Raw genomic sequence first — 25,661 nt, forward strand, 5'->3', positions numbered from 1 at the left:
ACTCTTACAATAGGCTGCAGTAGGCTCTGGCCCCTTTCTGGTGCAGAAAATGGCCCCCCACCATCAAAAAAATACATTTCCCCAAGATCCAGGGTGGGCATGGACTGATCACTGAACATGAGTTTTAATTAGTGATTTTTGGATCACTGGGGGCCGGGTTATAAGCATTAGCCCTGGACAAAGGAGGTGGAGGACACTTAAAGATGCTGTTCCAGTTTGCTCTTATGCAAAATACCAGAAATGGATTGGCTTTTTTAAAGGGGGGTTTCTTTGTTTACAAAGTTACAGTCCTAACACCATAATAGTGTCCAAACTAAGGCATCAACAATAGGATACTTTGTCAGTTTGAATGTATTGTGTCCCCCAAAATGCCATTTTCTTTGATGCAATCTTGTGTGGGCAGACATATTCGTGTTGATTAGACTGCAATTTTTTGAGTGTTTCCATGGAGATGTAACCCACCCAACTGTAGGTGATAACTCTGGTTGGATAATTTCCATGGATGTATGGCCCCACCCATTCAGCCTGGGCCTTGAGTAGTTTACTAGAGCACTATATAAGCTCAGACAGAAGGAGCAGACTTGCTACAGCCAAGAGGTACACTTTGAAGAAGGCACAGGAGCTGAGAGAGGAGCTGCAGTTTACAGAGACATTTTGTTGATGGCCTTTGAAAGCAGACTATTGCTCCTGAAAAATTACGAGAGGACAAATGCCCCAAGAGCAACTGAGAGTGACATTTTGGAGAGAAGCTGCAGCCTAGAGAGGAACATCCTTGGAGAAAGCCATTTTGAAACCAGAACTCCTGAGCAGACGCCAGCCCCTGCCTTCCCAGCTAACAGAGGTTTTCTGGATGCCAATGGCCATCCTCTAGTGATGGTACCCAACTGTTGATCTGTTACCTTGGACACTTTATGGCCATAAGACTGTAACTGTGTAACCAAATAAACCTCCTTTTGTGAAAGCCAGTCCATTTCTGGTGTTTTGCAAAAAGGCAGCATTAGCAAACCAGAACAGATACCTTCACTGCAGAGTGGCTGATGGTATCTGGAAAACCTCTCTTAACTGGGAACATACGTGGCTGGTGTCTGCTTGTCCTGGGTTGTGTTTCATCTCCTCTCTCAGCTCCTGTGCATCCTTAGCTTAGCATCACCAAATGTCCTTCTGTCCACAACTCCAAGCATCTCAGCTCCCAAATGTCCCTCTCAAAAGTCTCAGCTCCTCTTGGGGCATTTTGTCCCCTCAGCCTCTGCAGAGCAAACTCTGGGCTAGCATCTCAAAGTAGCAGCAAGTGTGTTGGTCTGTCCTGGCTGAGCATATCGTGGGGCATTTTTTTCTCTGCTCTCTGTGTGAGCTTCATTTAAAGGACTCCAGTAAGCTAATCAAGACCTACCCTGAATGGGTGGGGTCAAATCTCCATGGAAACATTCAATCAAGAGGTCATACCCTAATCAAAAATATTAATAACTCTGCCCCCACAAGATTGCATTAAAGGATGTAGCTCTCTGGGGGGCATAATATATCCAAACTGGCACAGATGCCATGCTTTAGAATTGCAGAGGACAATTGAAGGTCTGGGTAGGTCAAGAAAGTGCACCTTTAGGCAGCCATGAAAGAAGCTGCTGCTGCCCATTCTAGCCCTTCCCTCATCGCCTCTCCAGGACAGTCTGGAGATACCCTGCCCTCCCTTTGTGGGTTCCTGGCCTTGTTATGGCAGGTAAAGACTGACGGGAAATTCTTCTCCAGCATACACACCCTCCCAGAATTTGCCCTCCAGAAATAAGAAAGTAGCTTCTGACAAGTAAAGCAATGTAAGAAACAGTTGAGTTGGATGGTCTTGGGAAAAGGCTTACCTGCTTTTATATCCAAATGAGAAACACTCAGGAGAATGAGAAGATCTGTATCCTGGGAAATAGAGGAGGCATTCAAACTTCTGTAAACAGAACACCTAGGAAAATAGCAAGCACAAGCCCAGGAAAACCCTTCACTTTGCATTCACCTTGAGTTGACCTTCCTGATACAAGTGCTGAACGCTGGTGGAGAGCACCAGCCAATGCAAAGCCAATATGCAAGGACAGCAAAAGGTATTTTTCTGTTTAGGTTTGTCTTGTTTTGTTAACTCCTGACACTCAAGAAAATCTCTTGAGTATCATCAGCTGGATACTCAAGAAATAGACATCTCAGGGGATAAATCCCAGAGTTAACATTTTAAAATATCAAAATGTATGGTTTGCAGTAAAAGATTACAAGACAAAAATAACAAGGAAATGATTCCCAATCAAAGGAACAGGATAAAATTGAGAAAACACCAGTGAGGAGGACCAGAATGTGGAGAAACTGGAAAAAAGGCATTTTAAAAATGCTCTTCAGCATGCTAAAGGAGATGAAGGAAAATACAGAGAAAGACCTTTAAAGGATATTAGTAAAACAATGCATGCACAATATAAGAATCTCAGTGAAAAAACAAAATTTTACAAAGTGGAGATGAAGACCACAGGAATAGAAATGAAATATTTCCAGGAGGTTTTAACAACATATTAGAGTTGGCAGAAGAATGAATCAGTCAATTTGAAGACAAGATAATTAAAATGAGTCATGCAGAGAAACAGAAAGAAAAGAATATTTTAAAATGCAGCTATATCCTATGACACCTCTGGACCACCATTAGGCACACCAATATATGCATTATGGGAGTCCCAGAAGAAGCAAGAGAGAAAGGAGCAGAAGGCAAATTGAAAGAAATAATCACAGGAAACTTCCCAATCTTAGCAAAAGACATGAACATACACATCCAAGAAGGCCACAGAACATGAAACAGTATAAACTTGAAGAACAATACACCCTGTCACATACTGATCAAACTGTTAAATGCAAAGGCCAATGAGAGAGTTCTAAAAGCTGCAAGAGAAAATCAGTGTTTTAAGAACAAGGGAGTTACAATTAGATTCAGTGTCATTCCTTATCAGAAACCATGGAGGCAAGAAGGGGGTGGGTTTAAATACTTGCAGTGCTTGCTGTTCTAGGTCCAACCAAGAATTTTATACCCACTGAGATTTTCTTTCAAAAATGAGGGACAGATTAAGACATTCCCAGATAAACAAAATCTGAGGGAGTTCATCACAGCTAGAGCTGCCCTACAAAAAATGCTAATGAGTTCTTCAGACTGAAAGGAAAGGACACCAGATAGGTCAAAGCAGAATAAAGAAATAAAGACATGTGGCAAAGGAAGCCATTTTGGTCATTATAAATGCCAGTAATATTGTATCATAGTTTTTGGTATTTAACTCCTCTTCCTACTTTCTACAGGTGCTAATAGGCAAATGCATAAAAAGAAATAATAAAGCTATAGCTTTGGACAATGAGCAAAGATATAATTGGTAACAAGTACAAAAAATGTAGGGGAGGAGGGGTATAGGGTCAGTGTATGTGCATACTACTGAGGTCAATTTGTATCAAACCAAAATGGGTGTTACATATTTAGGATGTTAAATTTTAACATCATAGTAGCCACAAGGAAAATATATGAAAAATATTACTAGGTAGAAATGAGAAGGCACACAATATGATACAACACACAAAAATAAATAAATATAAAAGTGTGCATTAACAGAATTGAGTGTAAAAACTGTGAAAGACAAAATAGCAAAATGGAAGAAGAAAGTCCTGGCTTTAAATGTAAACAGATTAAGGAGATGGAATTGTAGGGAGGTGTGGAATTTAGTTAGTCCTTTAGAGCAGCTAGTTAATAGCCAGGAACATTTTGGAACAACTGTTTGGGTAACATCAGTCTGGAATGGATGAAGCACCCAAGATCTCAGCATAGAACAGTAATACCCCTGTGGACACTGGTGCCTCCCCCACTGGCATGGCAGGCTGAGTTGGAACACTTCACTGTTGGGAAAAAAGCAGTCTCTACCAGGAGCAAGGAAAGGTAGCTCAATGAAGCTCCAATTGTGATTTTAATTAACAAATTTGTACTATGAGCACAGATAAACCTGGAACAAGCAGAGAAGGGGCAGGGCTGGTGGAAAAATAAGTAAATGAAAACAGCTTTTGGAATCAGCTGAGCTCAGAATTCTGGAAAAGGGCTGTGCCCCAAGGTACATAAAGAGAGGTACCAGCTCTGGCTCTTGACTAGTAAAACTCAGGAGCTGGGAACTTGCTCCAAAAAGGGGATTTTTTTTCTTTTGTTTTTCTTTTTTAAAACTATTCTAAGTAGCTCATTAGAGGAAGCTTCAGGCACTTTCAATTGTCAGCTCTGACTCAGGAAAGGGTGGAATTAAGATTGGTTTGAGAGACCAAGAAGGCGAGTGAAGCAGATAATTCTCTAAATGGCACATCTTCCCTAAAAAGGGGGACAGGTCCCAGCTCAAGTGGTGGCCCTCCTTCAGAGAATTCAGACCCCAAAGGGCTGCAGGGCAGAGACAGGTAAGCCCTCCACCTGCCTCATCTTAGGTCTCAACCATGCTTCAGGCAGGGACAGGGTCTGCTGAGAATTAAATGCCTCACACCTCTTCACACTGGCAGGGAGCTGTGGGCTCATGACCTGCAACTCTGTTACTAGTGCCACCTGCCAAGCAGGATAGGAAAATCACAGAGTGTGGAGGACTCCCAGGAAAGTCTGACAACCAGCTGGGTCTCATCCTCAGGGATACTTGATACTTATTACACCCTCTTCCTGAGACCAGGTCCTATCTGGTCTGGGAAAACCTGATGGATCTATCATATCTTGATAGATCATCCTCAAGAAAAAATTCCATATAGGCAGGGCAAGAACCCAGAAAAAAGAGCTGAAAAATTCTCATCAGTTAAACAGAAGCTATGTGAGAGGTCTAGAATGTTGAACTGAACCAAAAACAGAGAACAAAGCCAACCAACAATAGAACCCTAGGTAAATGAGTGAAAGTGACCTCTAGAATAAACTAATGAAGGAAACCAGATGCCTAGACACCAACAAAAAATTACAAATCATACTATGAAAAATGAAGATATGGCCCAGTCAAGGGAAAAAACTTACACTTCAAACAAGATACAGGAGTTGAAACAACTAATTAAAGTTCAAACAGACATGCTGAATCAATCCAAAATCAAATCAAGTTGAGGGAAGATATGGCAAGAGAGATGATGGATATAAAGACATTGGGTGAACATAAGGAAGAACTTGGAAGTTTGACAAAACAAATGGGAGAACCTATGGGAATGAAAAGCACAATAGAAGAGATGAAAAACACAATGGCGACTTGCAGCCACAGATTTGAAGAGGCAGAAGAAATGTTTCATGAACAGGAGGACAGGACAGCTGAAATCCTACACTCAGATAGGGAAAAGAATGGAAAAATAGGAGCAGGGTTTCAGGAAATTGAATAACAGGAAGATTACAAATATACATGTCATTGGTACCCCAAAAGGAAAAGAGAAAGGAAAATATGTAGAAAGAATAATTGAAGAAATAATTACTGAAAATTTCCTGTCTCTTATGAAAGACAGAAAATTACAGATCCAAGAAGCACAGCATACCCCAAAAAGAATAGTTCTGAATTGAGTCACTGCAAAATGCTTATTAATCAGATTTTCAAATGTCAAAGATAAAGAGAATTCTGAAAGCAGCAAGAGAGAAGCTGTCCTTCACATACAAGGGAAGTTCGATAAAACTATGTGCAGACTTCTCAGAAGAAACTGGAGGTGAGAAAGAAGTCGTATGTTATATTTAAGATCCTAAAAGAGAGAAACTGCCAATCAAGAATTCTATACATGCCAAAACTGTCTTTCGAAAATGAGGGAGAGTTTAAAATATTTACAGACAGACATGGAGAGAGCTTGTGAACAAGAGACCTGCTCTACAAGAAATACTAAAGGAAGTACTGTAAGCAGATAGAAAAGGACAGGAGAGATTTGGAGATGAGAATACATATTCATCTTGAGTGGATATGGAGCATTCTCCAGGATAGACCATATATTAGGTTGTAAAACAAACCTCAATAAATTTGAAAATAAAATAATCATACAATGTATCTTCTCTGACCACAATGGAGTGAAGCTGGAAATTAGTAACAGAGAGAGAAATGGAAAATTCACAAATATGTAGAAATTAAACAACATAGTTTTAAACAACCATTTGGTTAAATAGAAAATCATTAGGAAATTTAGGAAATATCTTGAGGTGAATGAAAATCAACAAAACTTATGACAAGCAGCAAAGGCAGTGATGAAAGGCAAATTTATAACTCTAAATGCTTGCATTGAAAAAAAGGGAAAGATCTCAAATCAGAGAACTAACCCCAAATCTTTGAAAAACTAGAAGAGGAAACTATAACCTAAGCAAGCAGAAGAAAGGAGATAACAAAGATAGCATGAAGATAAATGAAATAGACAATAAACAATAGAGAGGATCAACAAATCCAGAAGTTGGTTCTTTAGAAAGATCAATAGAATTGACAAATTTTTCACTAGACTGATGTAGAAAAACAGATAGAGGACACAAATGACTAAAATCATAGATGAAAGGGGGGCTTTACTACTTTCCACACTGAAAAAGGAATATAAGAGAATGCTATGAACAACTGTACAGTAATAAATTAGATAACCCAGATGAAATGGACAAATTCCTAGAAATACACTACCTGCATTGACTTATCCACCATCATGGTATTCCACAAAACATTGCTTCTGATCAAGGACCCACTTCACAGCAAATGAAGTGTGGGAATGGGCACATGCTCATGAAATTCTCTGGTCTTACAATGTTCACCATCGTCCTGAAACAGCTGGATTGATAGAACAGTGGAATGGCCTTCTGAAGGCCCAAATATGGTGCCAACTAGGTGGCAATACCATGCAGGGCTGCAAAAATGTTCTTTAGGAGGTGTATATGCTCTAAATCATCATCCACTTCATGGTGCTGTTTCTCCCATAGCCAGGATTCACATGTCCAAGAATCAAGGGGTGAAAATGTGAATGACACCACTCACTCTTACTCCAGTGATCCACTAGAAAAAATTTTGCTTCCTGTCCCTGAAACGTTTTGCTCTTCTGGTCTACAGGTCTTAGTTCCAAGAGGAGGAGTGCTTTTACCAGGAGACACAACAATGATTCCAGTGAACTGGAAGTTAAGACTGCCACCTGGCCACTTTGGGCTTTTCATACCTCTTAATCAACAGGAAAAGAGGATAATTGTACTGGCTAGAGTGATTTATCCCAACTCTCAAGAGGAAATAGGATGGCAGCTACACAATGGAGATAAAGAATCATTTTCCTGGTATACATGAGATCCCCCTATGGCATCTCTTATTACTGCCATGCCCTGTGATTAAAGTCAATGGAAAAATATAACAACCCAATCCAGGCAGGACTACCAATGGCTCAGAAAGTTCAGGAATCAAGGTTTGGGTCACCTCACCAGGAAAAGAACCATGGCCAGCTGAGGTGCTTACTGAGGGTGAAGGAAATATGGAACAGGTAGTGGAAGAAGGTAGTAATAAATATGAACTGTGACCACATGATGAGTTACAGAAATGAAGACTATAATGGTATGAATATTTCTTCCTTGTTTTTCTGTATGTTTGTATTTGTACACAAGCATATATCTTTGTTTTCTTCTCTATCTTATTCCCGTTGCATATGACATAAGTTGTATTGTTCATGTTATATTTTCTTTAAGTTATAGGATATCAAGTTTAAGTATGAATATTAACCAAGGACTTGCACCCTAATTTGGAAAGATTTAGTGTGTTTCTGGTTATAGGTATGACAGTTATTATTGTTAGGCAAAAATATATGTTACTGTTTTTATATTTAGAGATTAAGTATGGTTTAAGGTGATGTGTATAGCTGCCAAGTTGACAAGGGGTGGACTGTGATGATTAGGTTCCTGTGTCCACTTGACCTGGTAATGGGGCCCAGTTGTCTGGTGAAGCAAGCACGGGCCTATTACCTTGTGGACATTTTGTAGACTTAAATCATCAGTAAGTTGATTATATTTATGGCTTACTACATCTACAATCAACTAAGGAGAGTGTTGTCAGCAATGAGAGACATTTAATCCAAAAAGTTGAAGGCATTAAAAGAAGTGATAATTTCAGCAGGCAGAAGAGAGAACTTTCATCTCTACTTCACCCAGCTAGCTTCTCCTGGGGAATTAATTGAAAACCTTTATCAGAGTTGCCAGCTTGCAGCCTGCCTATGGAATTTGGACTCATACTTCCCCACAGTTGCCTGAGACACTTTTATAAAACCTCAATATTTATGACTATCCCCTGTTGGTTCTGTTTCCCTAGGGTACCCTGATTTATACAAATACCAACTAAAATAATCAAATTTCGAGGAAAAAAGTCTAACCAAGGATGTAAAGGACTTGTATGGAGAAAACTAAAAAGATTGCAAAAGTAATCAAATGACTTAAATTAATTGATGTACATTTCATGTTTATGGGTTGGAATACTAAATATTGTTATGATGTCAATTCTACCTAAAGCAATGTACAGATTCAATACAATCTCAATTCCAACAAACTTCTTTTCATAAATAGAAAACCAATCATCAAAATTATTTGGAAGGGTAAGGGGCCCTGAGTAACAAAAGCGTTCTTAAAAAAATGCAGTTGGAAAACTCACACTTAAAGTGACAATAATCAAAACAGCATGGTGCTTGCACAAGTACATATAGACCAATGGAATCAAATTGAGATCTCAGAAAACAACCCTTTCATTTATGGACAACTGATTTTTGAAAAAGGGTCAAAGACCACTTAATTAGGAAAGAATAGTCTCTTCAACAAATATTACTGGTATAACTGGATCTCCACTTGTAAAAGAATGAAAATGGAGCCCTACCTCACACCATCTACAGAAATCACCTGTTCTGGTTTGCCAGTGCTTTCAGAATGCAAAATACCAGAAATGGATTGGCTTTTATAAAGGGGTTTTTTTGGTTACAAAGCTACAGTCCTAAGGCCATAATAGTGTCCCAGCTAAGGCATCAATAATAAGGTATCTTCACTGAAGGATGGCCAGTGGTGTCCATAAAACCTCTGTTAGCTGGAAAGGCATGTGGCTGGCATCTGCTTGCTCCCCAATTGCATTTCAAAATGGTGTTCTCCAAACTGTCAGCATCAGCTTTCAATGGCTGTCTTCAAAATGTTTCTGTAAGCTGCAGAAGCAAGTGCCTTCTGTCTGAGTTCTTATATATGGCTCTAATAAACTAATCAAGGTCCATGCTGAATAGGCAGGGCCACAGCTCTGTGGAAATTATCTAATCAGAGTTATCACCTACAGTTGGGTGGGTCACATCTCCATGGAAACAACCTAATCCAAAGGTTCCAACCTAATCAACACTAATATGTCTGCTTCACAAGATTCCATCAAAGAACATGGCATTTTGGGGGATACAAATACATCAAAACTGGCACATACCTAAATGGATCAAAGACCTAAATATAAGAGCCAGAACTATCGAACTCCTAGAAGGAAACCAAGGGGAGCATCTTCAGTAACTTGTGTTAAGGCAATTGTTTCTTGAACTTCACACCCAAAGCACAAGGAAAAAAAGAATAAAATAGAGAAATGCAATCTCATCAAAATTAAAAACTATTGTGCCTAAAGGGCTTTATCATGGAAGTAAAATGACAGTATATACAATGGGAGAAAATATTTGGAAAACACATTTTGATAAATGTTATTAATATCCATAATATATAAAGAAATCCTTCAACTTAACAAAAAGATAAGCAACTATATTAAAACATGGGTGTTCTAGTTTGCTGATGCTGCCAGAATGCAAAACACCAGAAATGGATTGGCTTTTATAAAAGGGGGTTTATTTGGTTACAAAGTTACAATCTTAAGGACATAAAGTGTCCATCAACAAAGGGTACCTTCACTGGAGGATGGCCAGTGGTGTCCGGAAAATCTCTGTTAGCTGGAAAGGCACGTGGCTGGTGTCTGCTCCAAAGTTCTGGTTTCAAAATGGCTTTCTCCCAGGACGTTCCTCTCTAGGCTGCAGTTCCTCAAAAATGTCACTCTTAGTTGCTCTTGGGGTGTTTGTCATCTCTTAGCTTCTCCAGAGCAAGAGTCTGCTTTCAACAACCATCTTCAAACTGTCTCTTATCTGCAGCTACTCTCTCAGTTTCTGTGTATTCTTCAAAGTGTCCCTCTTGGCTGTTGCTCCTCTTCAAGATGTCACTCATAGCTGCACTGAGTCCCTTCTGTTTGCCAGCTCATTTATATGGCTCCAGTGATTTAATTTAGACCCACCGTGAATGGGTGGGGCAACACCTCCATGGAAATTATCCAACCAGAGTCATCATGCACAGTTGGGAGGACACATCTCCATGGAAACACTCAAAGAATTACAATCTAATCAGCACTGATATGTCTGCCCACACAGGATTACCTCAAAAAATATGGCCTTTTCTGGGGGACACAATACATTCAAACCAACACAATGTGCAAAAAATTTGAATAGATATTTCTCCAAAAAAGATATACAAATGGCTAAAAAGCACATGAAAAGATTCTCAACATCACTAGCCATTTGGAAATGCAAATCCATGCCACAGTGTGATAACATTCAACACCCACTAGAATGTTTCTATTTTTAAAATGGAAAATTACAAGTTTTGCAGGGGAGTGGAGAAATAGGAACAGTCATTCATTGCTGGTGGGAATGTAAATTGGTGCAACCGCTGTTGAAGACATTTTGGCTGTTCCTCAGAAAGTTAAGTATAGAATTACCATATGACCTGGCAATCACACTTCTAGGTATTTTCCCAAGAGAATTGAAAGCAGGGGCTTGAATAGCTATTTGCACATCCATGTTCATAGCCACATAATTTACAATTTACAAAGGATAGAAGAACCCAGGTGTCCATCAGCTAATGAATGGATAATGAAAATGTGGTAATGGATGTTATTAAGCAGTAAAAAGGAATGAAGTGCTTATGCAAGTGACAACATGGATGAATCTTGAGGACTTCATGTTGAATGAAATAACCCAGACACAAAAAGACAAATATTGTATGATAGAATCAGAATTGTATCATAGAATCAGAATATAGAATATAGTTTGCCATAGTGTGGGGTGGGGGTAGTGAATGGGGAGTTAATACTTAAAATGTAGAGTTTCTATCAGGAAACATTCTGGTAATGGATGATTGTGATATTGGCACAGCATTGTGAAAGTAATTAACAACACTGAAATACATATCTGAATGTGGTTAAAAGGGGAAATGTTACATTGCATATATGGTATTAGAATAAAAATTTAGAAAAAATCCATGGGACTACCTCGACAGGTGAACTTGCTGCCCTTCCCACTATGTGGGACCCAACACCCAGGGGTGTAAATCTCCCTGGCAATGCAGAATATGACTCCTGGGGATGAATCTGGACCCGGCATTGTGGGACTGAGAGTATCTTCTTGATCAAAAGGGGGATGCAAAATGAGACGAAATAGTTCAGTGGCTGAGAGATTTCAAATGGTGGAGTCAAGAGGTCACTCTGGTGGACATTCTTATGCACTATATAGATAACACCTCTTAGGTTTTAATGTATTGGAATAGCTAGAAGTAAATACCTGAAACTACCAAACTCCAACCCAGCAGTCTGGACTCCTGAAGACAATTATATAATAATGTAGATTACAAGGGGTGACAGTGTGATTGTGAAGACCTTGTGGATCACACCCCCTTTATCTAGTGTATGGATGAGTAGAAAAATGGGGGTAAAAACTAAAGGACAAATGGGGTGGGATGGGGGGATGATTTGGGTGTTCTTTTTTCACTTTTATTTTTTATTCTTGTTCTGGTTCTTTCTGATGTAAGGAAAATGTTCAGAGATAGATTGTGGTGATGAACGCATAACTATGTTAGCATACTGTGGACAGTTGATTGTATACCATGGATGATTGTATGGTGCGTGAATGTATTTCAATAAAACTGAATTTAATAAAAAAAAAATCCATGGGACTGCACAACACAAACAGGGAAACTTAAATTAGCATGGACTACAGTTAATAGTACAATTATAAAAATGTTTTTTGTCAATTGTAATAGATGTCCCACACTGTTCCAGTTTGCTACAACTGCCAGAATGCAAAATACCAGAAATGGATTGGCTTTTATAAAGGGGATTTATTAGGTTAAAATTTATAGATCTAAGGCCATAAACGTGTTCAAACTAAGGCATCAACAAGAGGATATTATCACTGAAGAAAGGCCAATGGCATCTGGAACACCTCTTGTCAGCTGGGAAGGCACATGACTGGTGTCTGGTAGTCCTTTGCTTCTGGGCTGCATTGCTTTCAGCTTCTGATTCCAGTGGCTTTCTCTTTAAGCATCTGTGGGTTCTCAGTCAGTTTCTCCAGGGCAAACTCTAGGCTTCATCTGTTCGTTCAGCATCTCAAAACGTCTTTCTGTCTGCATCTCCAAGTGACTGGGTCTTTGTCAGCTCTGGGTGCGCTCACTCTCTCTCTCTCTCTTCTCTCTCTCTCTGTCTCTCTCCCTGAGCTGTCTTAAGGACTCCAGTAAACTAATTAAGACCACCTTGAATGGATGGGGTCACATCTCCATGGAAATGAACTTATCAAAAGGTCCCATCCACAATAGGTCTGCCCCTACAAGATTGGATTAAAAGAACATGGTCTCTTATCTCTTACGGGGTACATAACAGATCCAAACCAGCATACACACCAGTGAAAGGTGTTAATACTAGGGTGGTTTAGGGAAATCCTGTATTTTATACATTCTTGTTATGTAAACTCCAAACTTACTTTAAAAAATATAAAAAGAAGTCTACTTAAGATATAAAGACAAACAGTGATTAGAAGTAAAGGGATGGAGAAAGGTATACCATGCTAACAGCAATCAGAAAAAGCTAAATTTGCTATACTAATTTCAGACAATCAGGCATTAGCACAAGGAATGTTACAGGTACAAAGAAGGGTAGTATATAACAATAAAATTTTCAATTATCCATGTAATCAAAACAGTCTCTAATGACCCTGCTAATAACACAGGACCAAAATATTAAAGGTAAAAACTGACAAAATTTGAAGGAGAAATAGGCAAATTTACTATTATGCTTGGGAAATTCAATACATTTCTGTAAGTAACTGAATGATTCAGAAGGCTAGAAATCAGTAAGAATATAGTTTAATACCACATCATCATCAATCAACTGGCTCTTATTGACATTTATAGAATATATCATCCAACACAATCTTATTAAGGTCATATGGTACATTCACCAAGGTAGACAACATCCTGTACCATAAATCTACATCTTAAGAAATTTAAAAAAGTATAAATCATGCCAAGGATGCTCTCAGACCAAAATGGAATTAAACAAGAAGTCAACAACAGAAAGATATCTGGAAAGTTATGAAATATTTGGAGATTAAATAACATATTTCTAAATAAGGCAGAGGTCAAAAGAGAAGTCATAAAATTGTAAATATTTTGAACTTAATGAAAAAATACAACTTAACATCTGGGGGATTCAGTGAAAGCAGTGCTGAGAGGGAAATTTATAGCATTGAATGCATTTATTAGGAAAGATGAAAGATCTAAACTAATAATTAATCATACACCTCAGGGAGCTGGAATAAGAAGAGTAAACTCAACCCAAAGTAAGCAGAAGAAAAAGAATAATAAAAATTAGAGAAGTCACTGAAATTGAAAATAGGAAATCAATAATGAAAATTAACAAAACAAAAAACTGGTTCTTTGAAAAGATCAGTAGCACTGATAAAATTTAGCCAGGCTTACCTAGAAAAAAAGAAAGAGGACACAAATAACTAGTATCAGAAATTTTAGAGGGAAAATCACTACTGATGCCATGGACATTAAAAGGAAAATAAATGAATATTATGACCAAATCTAAACCCATAAGTTTGATAATGTTTGATAACTTTCTTGAAAGACACAATTCAACCAAAGCTCACACAAGGAGAAATAGATAATCTGAATAGAACTTTATTAAATAAATTGAATCACGATCCAATAACCTTTCAAAAAAAGTGCCAGGCTCAGATGGTTTCACAAGTGAAATGTGCCAAATTTCTAAAGAAGAATTATATGAATTCTCTACAATTACTTCCAAAAAATATGAACAGAGTGGAAAACACTGAATTAGTCAGAGTTCTCCAGAGAGACAGAAACAATATATAGAGAGAATATATAGAGAGATTTATTATAAGGAATTGGCACATGTGACTGTGGTGACTGGCAGGTGAGGCTGAAGCCCTTAGTTCGAATTTCTCAAGGGAAACTGACTGGGTGGAAATCCCAGCAAGAACCAATGCCAAAGTTGAGTCCAAATTCCTCTTCTAACCTCTGAAATTCCCAGTTCTGACTTTTAAGATTTATAACTGATTGGATGAGGAGACTCCTCACATTACTCCATGTAGTCTCCTTTGATTATAGATGCAAAACTCACCTCAGTATACCCTCACATTATCAAGCACATAAGTGCTTGACCAAATGACTAGAAATCATATCCTAGCCAGGCTGACACATGAAATTAACCATCACAACCACCTCAACAAATTTTAAAAAATAGAAATCATACAAAATGTGGTCTCAGAACACAATAGAATTGAAATAGAAATCAATATCAGAGAGGTAAGTGGAAAATCCAAAAATATATGGAGCTCAACACACTACTGAATTACACATTACTTAAAGAAGTAGTCTCAAGAGAAATTTAGAAATAATTTTAACTAATAAAAATAAAGATACAACATAATACCAAAAGGTAGGGTTTAGATGGAAATTCATAGCATGATACACATATATGAGAAAAGGAAAAAGAAGTCAACAACCTAAACTTCCACCTCAGGTAATTTAAGCCTAAATGAAGCAGAAACAAAGACATAATAAATATCAAAGCAGAAATTAATTGACTTGTAGATAGGAAAAATAAAGAGAAAATACACAAACTCAAAATTGGATCTTTTCAAAGAGATAAGTAACATTGAGTAGCCTCTAGACAGGCTACCCAGGAAGAAAAGAGAAGGCACAAATTATCAATATTAGAAGCAAAAGAAGGGTCACCACTACTAACCTCATGGACATCAAATGGTTAACAAAGTGATATTAAGAAAACTCTGTGCCCACAAATTTGCAAATTAAGGTGAAATGGACATATCCTTGAAATACATGAACTACTGATATCCACACAAAAGAAACAAAATCATTTGAATAGGGCTATTTTCATTAAGGCAACTGAATCAATAATTATTAACCTTTCAAAAAAGTATCAGGCCTCAATGGTTTTACTGACTATTTCTATCAACCTAACATTTAATGAAGAAATAATGCCAGCTTTCTACAGTGTCTTTCATAAAGTAAATACAGAGGGAACACCTCTTCATTTATTTTATAAGACCAGTATTACCTTAATACCAAAAGCAGATCATGATATTGCAAGAAATAAAAACTACAGACCAATAACTCTCATGAACATAGATAACAAAAATCCTCACCAAAATATTAGCCTATACAAAGTATTGTAGACCTGAGCAAAATGGTATTTACTCCAGGTATGTAAGGTTGGTTCAACATTTGAAAATTTATCAATGTAATTTCATCTCATCAACAAGATAAAGGAGAAAGTCATATGACCATATCCATTGGTGCAGAAAAAGCATTTGACAAAACTGAAAATCCACTGATTTTTTTAAAAAACCTCAGAAAACTAGGAATAGAGGGGAACCTCCTCAGTCTTATGAAGAATATCTACTAAAATTCCTTCAGCTAACTTCATACTTAGTGATGAGAAAATGGACACTAACCCCTAAGATTGAGAGGAAGACAAAAATGTCCTCTCTCAACACTACTTATTCAACATCATACTGGCAAGTCCTAACTAGTGCAATAAGACAATAAAATTAAAATTTTTATAGATTGTGAAGGGAGAACTAATACCTATTTTGTTCACAGATGACATGATTTTCTATGTAGATTACCACAAAGGCTTGACAAAAATAAAATTCTGGAATTAATAAGCTATTATAGCAAGTTTTCAGGATGCAAGTTCTATTGCTTTCCTATGGACTAGTAATAAACTATTAGAATTTGAAATTTTATAAAACACCATGTTTCATTTTGCTTAAACTGCTAAAATGCAATATACCAGGAATGGACTGGATTTTAACAATGGGGATTTATTGGGTTACAAGTTACAATTCTAAGGTCCTGAAAACTGTCCAAATTAAGGCATCAAAAATAGGATACCTTCTCTGAAGAAAGGCTGCTGGCATCCAGGGTTGCTCTGCCACATGTGAAGGCACATGGCTAGAGTCTGCTGGTCCTTCTCTCTTGGGTTTAGCTTTTAGCTCCTGGTTTCAGTGGCTGTCTCTCACAGCTCCTGTGGGTTCTTCCTTAGCATCTGTGGGGAATTTCTATTTCTAAGCTGTCTGTTTCTGTGAGATCTCTTAAAGGACTCTAGTGATTAAGACCCACCTTGAACTGAGTGGGTTGCATCTCCTTGGAAACAACCTAATCAAATTGTCCCACCTACAACAGGTTTGTACCCACAAGAATGGGTTAAAAGAACATCATGGAGACAGAGCAAGATGGCAGCATAGGGAGGTGTGGAATTTAGTTAATCCTCTACAGTAGCTAATAAACAGCCAGGAACAGCTAGTAAACAGTCTGAAACAACCATTTGGAGTGGAATCCATGACTGGACACATGTCATAGACCAGTCTGGAATGGATGAAAGGGCTGAGATCACAGCATTGAACTGTACGTAAAACCCTCCAAACTGCAGAGCTGGTGCCCCTCCTACACTGGCATGGCAGGCTGAGTTGAAACACTACTTTGTGGGAAAAAGAAGCGATCTCTGCTGGGAGAAAGGGAAGGTAGCTCAACGAAGCTCCAACTGCAGTTTTAATTAACAAATTTGGACTATTAAGTACAAGCTATGAGCACAGATAAACCAGGAGCAAGCAGGAAAGGAACTCTGAAGTCTCTCGGCAGAGAGGAGGCAGGGCTGAAAGGAAAAATAGTAAATAGATAAAAACAGAGGATTTTGGAGTTGGCTGAGCTCAGAATACTGGAAAAGGGCTATGTGTGAAAAAAAGGGACACAGAACCACGTACCAACTCCGGCTCTTCACTGGCGAAACTGCGGGGCTCAGGACAGGCTCTGAAAAGGGGATTTCTTTTTTTCTTTTTTTGTCTCTCATTCTAAGTAGCTCATTAGAGAAATCCTCAGGCATTTTCAATTGTCAGGCAAGGGTTGAGTTCAGAAAGAGAGACAAAGGAAGATGCCAAGTGAATGAGATAATCCCATAAAGGGTAGTATCTTCTCTATGAAAAGGGGTGTAGGGCCCAGCTCAGGTGGCAGCCCTCCCTCAGAGAATTCAGAAACCAGGGCCTGCATTAAAAAAAAAAAAAAAAAAAAAAGCATAAGCTTGGCTTTGGACTCACCCTCTGTCCCTAGCAGGGACAAGGTTTACTGAGAATTAAAGTCACTGCACCTCTTTACACTGTTGGGGAGCTGTGGGCTGACAAGCACTGCCTTCTGGGCGGGATAGGAAAAGCACAGAGTCTACAGGCCTCAGGAAAGTCTCACAATCTTCTGGGTCTCATTCTCAGGTAAACTTGGTACTGATTACACCCTTCTCCTAAGACCTGGGCCTATCTGGTCTGGGAAAATCTGATGGGTCAGTCATATCTGGGGAGACCATCTCACAAAAGTTTACATATAGATAACTGTTATAAAAACTTCAAATGTAATAAACTAGTTTTGTCTATTTTTAAACTTTATAAAAGTGGAATCACTCAGGAATGAATTGTTAGGTGTTTGGCCTTTTTCAGGTTTTGAGATTCATTGACATTGTTTTGTGCAGTTGTAGTTCATTCATTTGCTGTTCTGTATATCATTCCTCCATTAAATATATTACATTTTTAATATAATTTTCATTGTGAAATATAACATATACAGAACAATGATAACTTTTAGAGAATGGTTTAACAATTAGAGAGAAAATTTCAAAGAATGCTATGAGTTACAGTTCCACAACTTATTGTGAAATATAAAATATACATAAAGGTGATATAAATATATTACATTTGATGTGTCAACTTTACTATTGATCTTTTCAGATTTGGGCTATTACAAATAATGTGCTATTAACATTCTTGTACATGTCTTTCAATGCTCATATGTGACATTTCATTGTCCATAAACCTAAATGTAGGATTGCTTTGTCATGGGGTAACTTGTGTTAAACTTTAGTAAGGATGACCAAATAAATTTCCACAGTTTTCCAAATAGCTTACATATACCATCAACAATAGTGGTATGAGAGTTCCAATTGGTTTTTATCTTTGCTAAAACTTGGTATTGCCATTATTTTAATTTATTCAGGCTGGTGGGTGAGAGTAGTTTACTTCCAAAATTTTAATTCTTAAATTCACATGAAGTTTATGAATGTGTGTGATTTGGGGATATAACTTGTTATCATTCTAGTTTGATAGCTACCTAATATATACCTCATTGAATAGTCAGTCTTTCCCTATCATTTTGTAAATTTCTTTCATCATGTTTTACGTTTTTAAATCTTTTTAAATTATTTATATGTAAACTTTTATGTAATCTTTTATCACATAATAAATTCTTAGGTACTATTTTTCTTGAATTTGTACAGAATATGAAGCCTACATCACTTAAACAGTATTGTAACATATTCATGATACCTTATATGTGGTATACAGTACTTATATTCATAAGTGTGTCATAAGTGATACACAGTACTTATATGCATAGTACTTTATAGTAGGCCTTTCTGTGCCTTGTCTGTAGGTTTCTGCTCTTAAAGTAGTTTATTTTACCTTCTATAATAAATTTAGCCATGTCCTTTGTATACAGAAATATATGAAATAGGAAGGCACAGAAACACAAACCTATTTAGAATACTGAGAGATCTTTTCCAAGTATCTCTGTATGTTGGAAGTCCCCATGACCACCCCTAAGTCCAGTGATTTTCTAGGAGGACCCAAAGGACTTAACATCTAACTGTACTTTTAGGTATGATTTATTACAATGAAGAGATAAAAAGCAAAATCAGCAAAGGGAAAAGATGCTTGGGATAAAGTCCAGAGGAAACCAGGTACAAACTTCCAAAAGACCTCTGCTCACTGGAGTCACAAAGGACTTAATTTCTCCAGCAATGAGTAGTGATAGTGTGTGCGAAATGATTTCTATTACATAAGCTCATTAGAGTCTTGGCACCTGGGGTTTTTACTGGGGATAGTCACATAGGTACACTCTGCCTAGCATGTTCCAAAAGTTCAGACACCCAGGAAAGCAGGCATTCAACATAAACTATATTGTTTGCATACCCAGTTTAAACACAGTAAGCCATTTATCACTTAGGGTGGTGGGAACCCTCCTGAAATTCAAGTTCCTAGACACTAGCCAACAGCCAACCTTACAAGCAAGCCTTTTATAAGAAGGCCTGTTATGATAATCTTTTCTGCACATTCTGTTTTTCCAACTTTTTAAAAAATCACTCAATATATTTGTAACAATTCCTTCAAAGAGATTCTACCAATTTTTTAATCTAAATTCTACTTTTTCTGTTGCTATTGCAATGGGAAGTTTTTAATAAAATAATATTGACCAAGAAATGGTCACAATATATTGTTTATGGAAGAGATGATTATAAAATATTATGCCCTTATGATTCTACTTTGAAAAAAAAGTTTGCACAACCAGTGGTTAAACATGTCTGTTTGGGAGTTGAGATTATGTGTGATGTTTTCCTCATTTGGATTATTTTCTTATTTATCTATATACTGAAATATTACTTGTGTGATTGTGAAAGACCAGGTACTTTTCTTTAAAATTCCTTTGAGAAACCCTGCTGATGACTGTTATTAATTCATTTTATGGTTGGACTCAATTTACTAGTGTTTTTAAAAAAGTTATCATTGCAGTTTATATGGAAAACTGCTATACACCTTTTCTTTCCTTGGAAGCTTTGTATCTAAACAGCATATGAATTTTAGCAGAAGCCAATTTTTAGAAATTATTTATATTCTCAAATATGACAAGAGTTGGAAAGAATAAATAGTTTAATGGGCACCCATTTCACATTATCTAGATGTGACATTTCACAACTAAATGCTCCAGTATAAATTTATTAAAAAGATAAAAGTTAATTGCCTACATAACCATAAAACCATCATCACATCTAACAAATTTAACAATATTTCCTTTCTATCATCTAATGCCTCATTTATATTAATATTTCCCTAATTTTCTGAAAATGTCTTTTACAGCTTTTTTGTTCACACCAGGATTCAATAAAGATTTGGTTGTTATATCAATTGTTATATCTATTGTTATATCAATAGAGCCCAGTTCTTTTCAATAACCTTTGGTTACACTGAAAAATATACAGGCTGTATGCAGTGAGAGGAATTGCCCAGCCCAGCTAGACCCAGAACCACCAATGTGGTTGCCAGTATATGTCCTGTATTTAGTAATTATGTCCTGTATTTAGTAATTTTGTCCTGTATCCTGTATTGACTTTGTTGGGATACCCTAAATGTACCATAGTCAGTTTTTTTTCCAAATAAAAGAGAAAAAACTCAGCAATTAAAGCTATTTTTCTGCCACAGTAATTGGCACTCAAATTACGTAAATGCCAACAGTACTTTAATATCTTAGTTTGTAGGTTCACAATTGTTCAACACAATGGTTTGCTTAACCTGTGAGTGACAGACACTGATGTGATTATGATTTTATCAAATTCATCTTTTCCATTTTGCAATGGTTGCTATTATCTATTTTTTATTTGTGTATATTTGAACCCCCAATGCCAAAATTCTAGTGTAAATTTTCTGATGAATTTGCTGAAATGTGGACATTTATTAAATGCAATATGCAATTAACAGTTCATTTGATATGAAGATGGTGGGAAGTCCGATATAAACCAGTTAAGTATAAGAAACCCATGATTTCCTCACCTATTACTAGGGAAAGTGGGTAAAAATAAAATATTATTGTGATATTCAGATTAAGATGTAGTAATTTCATCAGATGCTGTATTGACTTTTCACACTGTATACCATCCTCAGTCGTTTGGTTAAATGCTGCCAGAAGTTATCTTCTGATTTCAAAACTGCAAGCAACCTTCACATGCCAGAATGATATCTACTACAATAACAAACTAAAAAAGATAATAGCCCCACTTATGATTATAGATAATCAATGATCTAAATGATTCACCTTTTTTTTTAGCATTGCCATGGAAGCAAGTAATCACAATGCAGAAATCATTTTCCCTTTGCTTGGGCAATATTTGTGTGCATATGTGTGAAAAAGGTATACAATACTTAAAAAGTATTACAAGTGAAATCCTTTCTAGATAAGACGTCAAACAACAGGAACTTTTTGCAAAACCTCTCTTAGTGAGTTAGGAGTTAATAAGAAAAATTGTACAGCTTTTAGTGGAGATAATACAAATACATATTTTGGCAGATATTTGTGTAAAAGTTCAGGCAAGTTTATTCCAAGTCAAAGAAAAGTGTGAATGGTCCCATGGAAGGTGTTGGCTGTCTTGCATATGTTCTGCATAATGCTGCTCAAGAAACATCTGATGTGCTTTCTATGGACATTGAAGTAATTGTGAAATCATTTTCTCATTTCAGCATTTATGCCATTGAAATGGCAATTAAGGGATTTTAGTGATTTTGCTGGTACTCAGTATTATTTATTTTGCTCACATTCAAAAACACATTGGTGGGGGTGGGGGTGGGGGTGGGGTCGGGGGTCGGGAGCGCGGCGTGTGGGTTCTGAGTGGCTGCAGGTGCGCCCGCTGCAGGAGGCGGCGGCCACCAGGAGCAGACGGCTTCGCGCGGGGTTTGTCTCCTCAGTAGACTGTGAGCTCCCTGGAAGAAGGAATAGTGTCTTACTCATGTTTGTATCTCCAGTGTCTAGCACAGTACCTGGTACACAGTTTAAGCTGAATTTTGGGTTATGGCCGCTGCGTCACCAAGGTCTGAAACTAGTAATTACCACAGTGGAGGGTTACAGTTACAGGTAACTGTTTCTAGCGCCAAACCAAAAGGAAAAAAGAACTGGTTTGGAACAGCAATATATACAGAAATAGTTGTAGATTGAGAAATTATTAAGAAAACAGCAAAATCCAGTAGTTCTTCTAATCCAAAATGGGATGAGCAATTAACTGTAAATGTGACCCCACAGGCTACATTGGAATTTCGAGTTTGGAGTCACCACACTTTGAAAGCAGATGCTTTATTACGAAAAGCAGCAATAGATTTGAAACAAGCTCTGTTAATACACAATAGAAAATTGGAAAGAGTGAAGTAACAATTAGAACTTTCCTTGGAAAATAAAAATGGCATAGTGCAAACTGGCAAATTGACAGTTGTGCTTGATGGATTGGTGGTTGAGCAAGAAAATCTAACAAACTTCAGTTTCCAACCATAGAAATACAGCAAAATGGTGATGCCTTACATGACAATGGAGATCCTTCAGCAAGGACAACTACTAGGTTGGCTGTTGAAGGTACTAATGGGATAGATAATCATGTACCTACAAATACTCTAGTCCAAAACTCATGCTGTTCATATGTAGTTAATGGAAACAACATACCTTCATCTCCATCTCAGGTTGCTGCCAGACCCAAAAATGCACCAGCTTCAAAACCATTCACTTTTGAGCCTGCCAATGACACTGTTAAGGGCATGTCATGCTCATCTGCACCAACTGATAATGCGTCAGCCATGGGGACTGCAGTAGTTTCTGAAGAAACAGCCTTGTTTTCAAATTGCACTATGTACTACTGTTGAAGATCCTCCAGTTCACGAAGTACTTACTTCCTCAGAAAACAATGAATGTATTCCTTCCACCAGTGAAGCAGTGGAATCTGAAACTAGAAGTATGTTAGATCCTGCCGCCTCTCATACTGGAAATAGTTCTGTTTTTGAAGCAACCAAATTAAGACAACTAGATGGGTGTGGGGAATCTGTTCGGCAACAGACTGGAAATGCCAACACAGAAACTTTGCCATCAGGTTGGGAAAGAAGAGCTGATGATCATGGAAGAGCTTATTAGTGGACCATAACACCAGAACAGCAACATGGCAGTGACCCAACATGGAATCTGTCTGAAACTTGGAACAGTGGCCATCTCAGCAGAACCAGTTACAGGGAGCTATGCAATAGTTCAACCAGTGATACCTCTATTTCGCTTCAATGTTAGCTGCAGAAAACAACCCATATGGGCCTTTGCCACCAAGCTGGGAAAAAAGAGTGGATTCCACAAACAGGGTTTAAAATCATAACACAAAAACAACGCAATGGGACGATCCAAGAACTCAAGGCCTACAGAATGAGAACCCCTGCCAGAACCTGGGAAATTAGGTACACTTTAGAAGGTGTTAGGTACTTTGTTGAACATAAAGCAAGAACAACAACATTCAAAGATCCTCGCAATGGGAAGTCATCTGTAACGAAAGTTGGTCCACAAATTGCTTATGAATGCAGCTTTGGGTAGAAACTTGCTCATTTCTGTTATTTGTGCCAGTCTAATGCACTGCCCAGTCATGTGAAGATCAGTGTGTCCTGGCAGACAGTGTTGGAACATTCCTTCCAACAGATTATGGCATTAAAACCATATGACTTGAGGAGGCGATTATATGTAATATTAAGAGGAGAAGGACTTGATTATGGTGGTCTAGCAAGAGAATAATTTTTCTTACTTTCACATGAAGTTTTGAACCCAATGTATTGTTTATTTGAGTATGCTGGCAAGAACAGCTACTCCCTGCAGATAAATCCGGCATCAACCATTAATCCAGATCATCTTTCATACTTTTGCTTCCTTGGTTGCTTTATCACTGTGGCACTTTTTCATAGAAAGTTTATTGATACTGGTTTCTCTTTACCATTCTACAAGTGTTTGCTAAGTAAAAAATTTACTGTTAAGGAATTGGAATCAATTGATACTGAATTTTATAACTCCCTTATCTGGATAAGAGACAATAATATTGAATAATGTGGTTTAGAAATGTACTTTTCTGTTGACATGGAGATTTTGGGAAAGGTTACTTCACGTAACCTGAAATTGGGAGGTTCCAATATCCTGGTGACTGAAGAGAACAAAGATGAATATATTGGTTTAATGACAGAATGACATTTTTCTCAAGGAGTACAAGAACAGACCAAAGCTTTCCTTGATGGTTTTAATGAAGTTGTTCTCTTTCAATGGCTGCAGTACTTTGATGAAAAGGAATTAGAGGTTATGTTGTGTGGCATGCAGGAGACTAACTTGGCAGATTGGCAGAGAAACACTGTTTATTGGCATTATACAAGAAACAGCAAGCAAATAATTTGGTTTTGGCAGTTTGTGAAAGACAATGAAGTAAGAATGTGACTACTGCAGTTTGTCACTGGAACCTGCTGTTTACCTCTAGGAGGGTTTGCTGAGCTCATGGGAAGTAATGGGTCTCAAAAATTTTGCATAGAAAAAGTTGGCAAAGACACCTGGTTACCAAGAAGTCACATGTGTTTCAATTGCTTGGATCTACCACCATATAAGAGTTATGAACAAATAAAGGAAAAGCTTCTTTTTGCAATAGAAAGACAGAGGGATTTGGACAAGAATGAATGTGGCTTCTTATCTTGGAGGAGCTCTTGCATTTAAATACCCTAGGCAAGAAAAATTGCACAGATAATGTATATAAGCTGTTCATTCTGTATAGTGAATTTTGAATCTCTCAAAGTATGTTTTCCATTCTTCCACAGAAATATGCAAAACAGTTCATCCTTTGCTTCTTTATTTATTGTGCCCTTGAAGTGACTGACCAGGAAAAAGTTCATCCTTAAATTTTGGAGCAAGCAAGAGACTTTATTAAAAATAATTATTATATACCTGTATAAGCATTTCTGATAGTGGCTCTAGTTTTATGGAGCTCCAATTGTATTAAACATGACAGCTATTCATTCAAAAACATCTGAATTTGCTTTATCTTGTTTCTATTATCCAGGGAAAAAAGTACAAATTACTCCATGTTCTGCTCCCTTATGAAACATCTGAGGGCACTTAAGTTGCATGGCTGTTCAGAAAGGTATTAAGGGCTTAGGCCAAATCTTACGTTGAGTATGTTAATAAATGCTGCTGGGTTTCTGAGGACAGGTACTTAAACCTGTCAGTTTGTTTTAAATAAACACAATAGTTGAAAATTTTCCTTCTTTGCTACATGAGTAATAAAAAGTAATGAATGAAACCTATCTCACATACGTATACTAGAACTGATACCGTATAGCATATTATAAAAATTGGAAAGAATTGATCAAGCAGCATAGAGATTTGTTTACATGTTACTTTGGAATGCTGGCATTTGTGGAATTAAAAGAATCAGGCAGTGCTGCTCTCTTATTTCTAAATCTGCAGTGTTCTTTAAATGTAATTCATAATAAATTGATGCAATTTGATACTTAGGAACACACACACACACACAAACACATACAAAACACATCAGTGGGACTTCCAGGGAAGACAGCAGAGTGATAGTCACCAAAACAACTATCAAACATGGAAGAACTGTCTGAAACAATTGTTTTGAAACTCCAGAGGCCAAAAGAACACCGAACAACATCCAGAGAAAAGGAGGAGGAGAGGCTGATAA

At 37.5% G+C, this 25,661-nt stretch overlaps 2 pseudogenes; both read left to right on the top strand.

Moving 5' to 3' along the window:
* Window positions 1-21,985: 21,985 nt before the first annotated feature.
* LOC119512981 lies at window positions 21,986-22,842 on the top strand (annotated as a pseudogene).
* A 385-nt stretch (window positions 22,843-23,227) lies between these two features.
* Window positions 23,228-24,639, top strand: LOC119512980 (annotated as a pseudogene).
* The last annotated feature ends 1,022 nt before the right edge of the window (window positions 24,640-25,661 follow it).

This window comes from Choloepus didactylus, chromosome 17 (genome assembly GCF_015220235.1).
Source record: "Choloepus didactylus isolate mChoDid1 chromosome 17, mChoDid1.pri, whole genome shotgun sequence".
NCBI classification, from domain to species: domain Eukaryota; kingdom Metazoa; phylum Chordata; class Mammalia; order Pilosa; family Megalonychidae; genus Choloepus; species Choloepus didactylus.